Source organism: Triticum aestivum, chromosome 4D (assembly GCF_018294505.1).
Source record: "Triticum aestivum cultivar Chinese Spring chromosome 4D, IWGSC CS RefSeq v2.1, whole genome shotgun sequence".
NCBI classification, from domain to species: domain Eukaryota; kingdom Viridiplantae; phylum Streptophyta; class Magnoliopsida; order Poales; family Poaceae; genus Triticum; species Triticum aestivum.
This window is the reverse complement of record NC_057805.1, coordinates 451,033,268-451,041,279: the sequence shown is the minus strand read 5'-3', so window position 1 is coordinate 451,041,279 and position 8,012 is coordinate 451,033,268. Positions and strand designations below refer to the sequence as shown.

Sequence of the window (8,012 nt, the reverse complement as noted above, 5' to 3'; positions counted from 1 at the left end):
AAGTTCCATTAAGTTAGGGCTGGTTAGTGAAGTTAAGTAAGAGGGAGTTCTAGTTAAGTATGCCCATAGCTCTTGCTTCTAATTGGTTAGTGCAGGATACTACTCTCCCTGTCCAGTTCTGGAGAAGATAAAGGTTGCGTTCCATCTTTTCTTCAGATAGTGGGATGCGTTGATCTGCTGAATCAAGAAGATCAAGTCCTCCCGGGCAAGGCGAACCTAGTGGTTTCAAGTTCAGTGCAGCCTTTTCCTCAGAGCTATTTGACAATGGGCCCAATGAAGACTTCTTCCCCCCGAGGATAAGTCGATACTAGTTTCTGGTCCGCTTTGGAGAGTAGAAGTTGATATTTGTTTCTGGTCTGCTACTGAACTTCGCATTGCGCTAGGTGAGACGAGAAGTGCCAGCAAAGGCCTCTGTTACGGATTACGGGAAACAAGCAAACAGAACAGGTTTGATAACTTACTCGGGTGTCGGGCCTCGAATCCAGAGGTTCCAGGAAGGAGGAAGGCTCGTTTCATTATCGAATATCGTGTAGAACTCACTTGCCCTGCCTTTTGCTAGGAATCCTATCATTATGCTCTGGTCGGGTTATCCCATAAATCAAGGGCCCTACTATTCTATTATTTATTGTTCAGATCTGAAAGGACAGATAGAAAGCTTAAACCCAGCTTGGGGAGAAAGATGAATCTTGGCGAGAGTAAGGAATCGCACCCTTAGCGTGAGGGGAATAGCCGGTTTCCTTTCCTTAACTAGACTACCTTACGGTAGCTCGACTAGGCACGTCAACGTATGTATTATGTCTTCCCAATCAAACATTAGTCATTGCAGCTATTTCATCTGGTCTCTTAGAGTAGAGAGATCTCTCACTTCACTACACATCGCACTAACTAATAGCTAGCCGCCTCACAGATCAACTTATTATGTGCAGCTAAAGCGGGGTGTGTGCATTGTTCAACTAGACCCGAGGAGGACAAAAGAATAAGGAACAATGGTTCGCTACCCGATTTTAATAGTTTCCTTGATTTGAAATCAATCCAATATCCTTTCGAGAATCTAGAGTGATATCAACAACCTCCTAGTTGAAGTACAGACGAGGAAGCAGCCTATTAGTTTCAGTCTAGTCCAGGAAAGGGACGGAGCCTATTGATATAGCTTAGTAGAGCTTCGCCATGATAGCAGTTTGTTTTAACAAGTAGTAGGAATGCGTGCTGATGTGCCAAATCTCCTCATGCTCCTTCCGGATAATCTGAAATCTACGTGTAAAGGAAAGATCAAGGTTTTCTCCTTGATCAATCGACTTGCCTGCTTCCTTTCATCTGGCCAACGGTTCTTGTATCATTAGCTAGATCTGTTATGTCAACCTCAGAGACAGATGCTTATCTAAGAAGAAGGTATCCCGAGGGGAACATGTCAAGTATCCGCCTGGCATCGAACTCTATTTTCTATATGTTAATGAAAGGTTTAGACTAAAGCGGGGTAGAGGAATTGGTCAACTCATCAGGCTCATGACCTGAAGACTGCAGGTTCGAATCCTGTCCCCGCCTAATCACGTGTACGATTCAATGAAATAGCTATTTGGAGTCCCCTGATGATTGGCTAATTGTTTTATGATCCTTGACTAGCTATATAGACCCTAGGAACTTGCATGTGCTATTACTGCTGTATAAAGGAAAGGTGGCTCACGTTACCACTCTCTCCTATTCCTACAGGAAGGAAGAGTCCATCAAATGCAAGTCGCTACCAGTTTCCTATTTTGGATAAATACCATCGCACCATTTGACCTCGAAGTAACGAGTACTCAAGGAATCCTCTTGAATTCCGGTCATGATGATCAGGTGCCCGGAGTACATCACCCTCAACAGGAAGAAAAGAGAGAGAAGTGGAGTAAAATGGATTCAAATGCCGCATTGCAAGTGAACAAAAGTAACCAGTGGAAATAGAAAGAGAATGAGCAAGTGTATCAATTCATGAGTTAAGGAATACTATTGGGAAGATTGGGTGACTAATATCCTGAGAAAACGATCTCTTGCTTCCCTTGAAACATGCTGAGAGGACCATTTCGATTAGTGAGAAGCTCAGTTCATGGGTCATGACGACAGATCATATTGTGTACCAGTGCACTGTTCTTTAGAGATCTATGTTCAGTGAACAAGAATGTAGTGAGGGGTGCTACTTTAGTGTTATTCCTAGACTGATGAAGTGAAGACTTTAGGCCTCGCTAATAGTCGACCAACTGAGAATGTTTGTTTCTCTTTTCTGTAGATATCTCAATATTCCTTGAAAGCCTTATGAATGGTGGACAGGATGTGGAAGAGCTAGTCATATAGTCCTTTAAGCTTGATTCCTTTTATCGGTTAGCAAGGAGTTTGAAGCTTGAGTACTTTGAAGAGCATTTAAGAACAACTCATAAGCAATTCCAAGTGGCAGAGATGACTTGAGGGACCTCGTCAGATAAGCATATCCTATGGTAAATGTGGTACCTGGTCCAGTCAACTTGGAAGTAGAAACTGACCACTAGTTGGTGTCGATTAAAAAGTCACTCTGTGGCTAACGCTTCTACTGCTATCGGCAGGGCTTAGTCTCTCGTGGTTCATTTCCACCGGAGAGCATCTGTTTGAATAATTAGCGTATATATTTGATCACTCTAATGACAACGGATTCGATTCGCAAATTTCTCGTGATTGACCAAAGGAAAGGTTAGCGACTGCTCTCCCTACGGAATCTCCAGTAGAGCCATTGCATAGCTGACAGACACGATGGGCTCAGGGTTTCGACTGCTGTTCATTCCGATCTTAAGTCTCACTCAGCGAATTCAGAAGGGTTGGGAGCTTTGTCAATGACTTACTTTCCTAGTAGCAGAGATGCAAGAATAACTACTTTCTTCTGCTAGGCGTTTCTTTGTTGCCAGCTGAGAAATAATACTCGTTTTTGTCGGATGAGGGGGAGTGTCTTTGTTTGTTCAACGTGCAGATCCGGGAGGAATGGGCAGGACTTGTTGTTCGGGCAGTCTAGTTTTGTTTTTGTTTGGTGTTAGTGTCCCAGTGAAGGAAGTAAGGCTTGCTGTTCCAACAACTGCTCTCTTCTCTCTCCGCTCCCTGATGTCTTCTCTTTGTCTTCGGTATTTTTTTTTTGAGGATTCAGATTCACAAACTATAAGAAGAGTGTGGGATGGTGGAATGGATTACAGAAGGAGACAGATTCTATATAAAATGGATTAAGGTGGGTTTCGGAGATTATACTTAGTTCGTGGACATATTAGATACTACCTAATTTTCCTGATCTTCTGCCTAATAAAATAACGCAAAATAAAAAAAGTAGTACCATGAGCAGCTTAGACAAGAATGGATTTGGGAATGACAAATAATAGTCGGCGAGAGCCGGAGGAATTGTTAAGTGAATGGGAGATAGATCGAGTGGGGCCTTGCAATAGCAGTAGATGCTACAGACATGGTGTCATTATCAGCGATTCCTCAATAGATCAGAAGAAAGGGAATATAACCTTCCCCTCACTGTCCTTCAATCATGGTGCAAAGAATATCGTAGATAGAGTGATTTCGATCTCATATAGCTAGCTTTCCTTTCAAAGTGAAACGATTTTCCTTTTACGTTGAGATATTTGAATTGGATTTTCTTTCAGCACTACTATCGTAACGCACAAAAAACACTGACTTTTCCGCTCGCTTTCAACCACTGCCACTTTACCTGAGCACTGTGACGCAGTCGGTCAAGTATTGAGTTTCTGCTAGTATATCAAGGACTTATGAGAACTGAAAAGAAAAAACGAAAAAAGGAATTCTCATAGTTCATTGAATTAAGGGAGGGCCATTCGTGGGGGGTTCGTGGAAGAGTTGGGTTCGATTCCCTTTATACGCAATGTGGCGAAAAAGACTGATTCAACGAAATATGCCGTGCCAGCATTAAGATTTAAAATGTGTCGTCTACTTCCAGGAAATGTTTGGAACAGAGAACTTTCTCTAATCCAACGCCGTATTCTCCGAAGATTGAGGAACAAGAGGAGATGCATTAAAAGAAATCTTTCTCGGAGAGAAAATCTAAACAGTAACATCAAATCACAAACTACACGAAAGTTGTCTCTTTATTATGGGGATTTACCCATAAGGGAGATGCACAGAGGAAGACAACGAACTTTATATATCCCTTTTTTTACTCAATCAAGAAACAAGATCGGACGTGATTCCGGTTCGTCTCCATTTTAGTGACACTCTTCCTCAAGCAAGGCAGCCGATAAGTCATCGAAGGGTTTGTTTTAATAATGGACTGGTAACCATTACTCATTTGAAAGTTTCCCACGGTGTATTTAACACATGCGGGAGAGATGACTGCAACCACCAGATCGGACGGCCAAATATGTTCAGATCGTGAAAATGGACGACCAGAAATGCAAATAGCTGAGAGGGCTCGCTTTAGGTGCGGTTATACTGTCCTAATAATAAAATGCACTAAGCTGAACACAGACGGAAGTTTTTCACTGAAGAAGCATTATACAGATTTCAGACTTCCTCAAACAAAATAGTTTGCTTGAATAAAAATGCAACATGTCTGTTTGATGGGATTCCTCACATCTAGAATCAAGATTGTGCACAAGTGCCGAACGCAAGTGCCATCAGAAGATTATATTTAGGACGTGACTCGCTGGCACTCGTTGGCTAGATTGTCGATCAGGGCACACACCTATAAAAGGAAACCCCCTGCCAGCTGTTGTATGTAAAAGGAAAGTGTTGTCCCCACGCCCGAGCAATAGAAAAAGATTCGGTCCCCACCAAATCAAGGATCGAATCAAAACGCAGCTCGACGCCGCTGCCCAAACCAGCATCCACCCTACGCTAACCCTCACGCAGCATCATACCTACGCAAACCATCTGGACCCTTCTCCCTGCTTCTCCTTCTGCCCCCCTCGTTTGCCCCCAAGGACGCCATTGTTACTGGATCCATAGCTCCATGGCTACAAACTGAAGTTTGAGCCAGCCCCAAAATCCATAACAGCACCTACCAGAAAACTCTTGCCACCACCCCCACCCCTCCCCTGCAGGCCCTGCCCCTCTCCTACTTCTGCTGGTATGTAAAATCTTCCTCCTTTCACTCATGGGCTCCCTCATTGCTGCAGGAAAAAAAAGATAAAACATAGGGAAAATAGAGGAGGATGCATAGAATTGTAGACAAATTCCATCCACATGGTTGGCAAGTCAAAATAGATCTACAAGCAGGTTCTGTTTCCCGCCCTAACATCACATGATTTGTTAGGGGAAAAGGAATGAGAAAACATGGAGAAAAAGAGGAGCATGCATATAATTGTAGACAAGTTGCATCCACAGGGTTGGCAAGTCAAAATAGATCTGCAAGCAGGTTTTGTTTTCCCCCTAACAGCAAATCATTTGTTGGGATGTATGCAACTACACTAGTTTCTCATCGAGCAAATTGATGTTGCAATCTAGGCAATAACAGTGTTAATTTCGAGCAGATAATGTGTTTAGCTAACAAGACTTTGACATTTTCAAGTCTCAGGCAAGTTCATACATAGGGGTGGCAACTCTAAATAGATTTGTAAGCAGGTTCTGTTTTGCAGGCAAAATAACATACCCAACCACTCCCTCCTAGTTTCCCATGAATTATCAGGTGTATTGTGTAAAAAACAAGTTGATGTTGCAAAACTAGGCAAATAACAATGTTAATTCAACCATCTTAATTTTCATGAATGAAAACAGGCAAATTGTGCTATAATAAAAGTACATTTTGAATTGAAATGGAAAAAAAGAACATGTTCACTACTGCAAATAAAGATGTAGGGCAAAGAGATAGTAGAAAAATACCTAGTAAGTTGCTTTCTCTTGGAATTCGTCTTTCTTCCTTTACCTGCTGATTTTTGTAACATTGATACCGAAACTATGGTTTCCAAAAAAACATATAATGTAACAACTATTATAGAAGTGGGATAGAAGTTTTATGAAGTGACAAAAAAACACTTCAAGGACAAACCCCTGGTCAGGTCTAGAACACACGAATCAAGTCTAGAAACAAATGTGCAACTCCTATGAAAAAATGAGACATAATTCTGCTACGGCTTTTTACTTCCTTCATAAAAATGCACAGTTCTGCTACAACTTCTACAGTTCTGCCACGTCTTTAGTCTTCATGTTCCTGCAAAACACAAAAAAGCAAAAGAATGTAGTTCAGATTCAAAAAAAAAAGATATGGTCTCACTTTTGTAACTTGAAAGTCAATCATTTCTGTAAGCTGAATAAAATATGGTGCAATTCCAGAAAAGAATGAATTTTCTCATATTTTGTTACGCTTTTGCAGCTAGAGTTGCCTTGAATATTATTGTTAGTTGCCTTTAAATCACTGCCTTTTGCTTGCTTTTTCAGGTTTGAAAATGATCGACCTAAATGAGTTGCCTGATGATACAAACTATGAAGTGCATAGTGCAGATGGCGTGGGAGTTCAAGACCCCATGTATTGCACGCAACCTGCTAGCCCACAAACTGGTGGAGAATATAATGAAGTTGTTGCTGAATCTCCTAATCCCAAAATTGCCCAACATGTTGCTACCCAGCTTGACGAAGCCATCCATGCAGATAGTGGCATTTTTAATGACACGACTACAGTTGGTGAAATAGGGGGAACTATTGCGCAAGGAGGTTTGGGAATAGATAATGATGATGAAGCTTGGTCCCAGCTGAGATATCCTTTCATAGGCATGAGGTTCGATACTCTTGAGGGTGCCCAACAACACTACAATGCATATGCTCTCCGCCTTGGGTTTTCAATCAAGATGAACACCTCGAGGAAATCTTCTTTTACTGACCAGCTGGAAAAGCAACAGTTTGTTTGCAACAAGTTTCGGAAACCAGAAGTTGATGATGGAGGTGGCCCCTACCCTAGATGAGCTTCAAGATATTTGTGAAAATGCAGATGACGATGATGCACATGATGATATAGTGTTCATTGACGATCAATGTGCAAAGAAGAAGAGAAGAAAGAAACGAAAAACGAGATACAATAGTGCAGAAGAGAAGCCATCACTCACAAAGTACCTTCGATCACACCAAGGGATCCCTCCAGAAGAGAAGTTATTCCTAAAAAATCTTCATAGTTGCAATTTGACTACAGGTGTGTGTCACATTGAAAATTGAGTTCCTAATTTTTTTCTTGATTTAGGTTTTCAAATAGTAGCAAAAAATTGCCTACATTTTACTGTTGTACAACTATATTACTAGGGGGTGTGTGGCATAAAACCTTGTTTTAAAGCAAGCAGGCTTTGCTGGCTACTTAGAAATGCTTATGAATTCTGGGGCAACTTTTGTGTGCTTGTGGAACATAAGTTGCCTCCCCACTTGACTATGTGTGGGTAGGCAACTTATGTGTGGCTAGGGAACATAAGTTGCCTCTCCACTTGACTATGTGTGGGTAGGTAACTTATGTGTACGTAAGTTACCTCCCAACCACCTCCCCCTCCACTTGACTGCTTGAACATGCCTTGGAAAGATGAGGCAACTTCTGTGTACTTGGGGAACATAAGTTGCCTATATCCCTGGGTGCTTGAACATTTTTAAGGCTCAAGGTTAGGCAACTTATGTGTGCTTGGGGAACATAACTTGCCTGCATCTATGGAACATATGAGTGAAAAAGAAAAGGTTGGGCAACTTCTTTGTCCTTGGTGAACATAAGTTGCCCCAACCACACAATAAGTTGAGCTTTTTGAAAAAGCAAATTTATTCATTGGTGTTTTAGGTTGCATGTGCTTTGTATTGGTTTGTTGTTTTGTTTTACTAGTTACCTTTTTCTAAGTTTTTCAGTAACTACATTGCTTGGTCTTCATATGTTAACTTTCTTTCTTTCTCCATGTGATTTCTATAGGTCATATGATGCACATTCTGTCTGAACTTTATGGGACAGAACTAATTGTTCCTTATACAACTAAAGCAATATCAAATCTTAAATTGGGCTTGAACAAGACAACCACAAGGGAAGGAGATATGATTGAGATAGTGGCCTA

At 41.5% G+C, this 8,012-nt stretch overlaps 1 non-coding gene across 1 annotated transcript; it reads left to right on the top strand.

Moving 5' to 3' along the window:
- The first annotated feature begins 1,468 nt into the window (after positions 1-1,468).
- Positions 1,469-1,542, top strand: TRNAM-CAU (transfer RNA methionine (anticodon CAU)). The gene has a single exon. It is a non-coding gene; the product is annotated as a tRNA-Met (tRNA).
- The last annotated feature ends 6,470 nt before the right edge of the window (positions 1,543-8,012 follow it).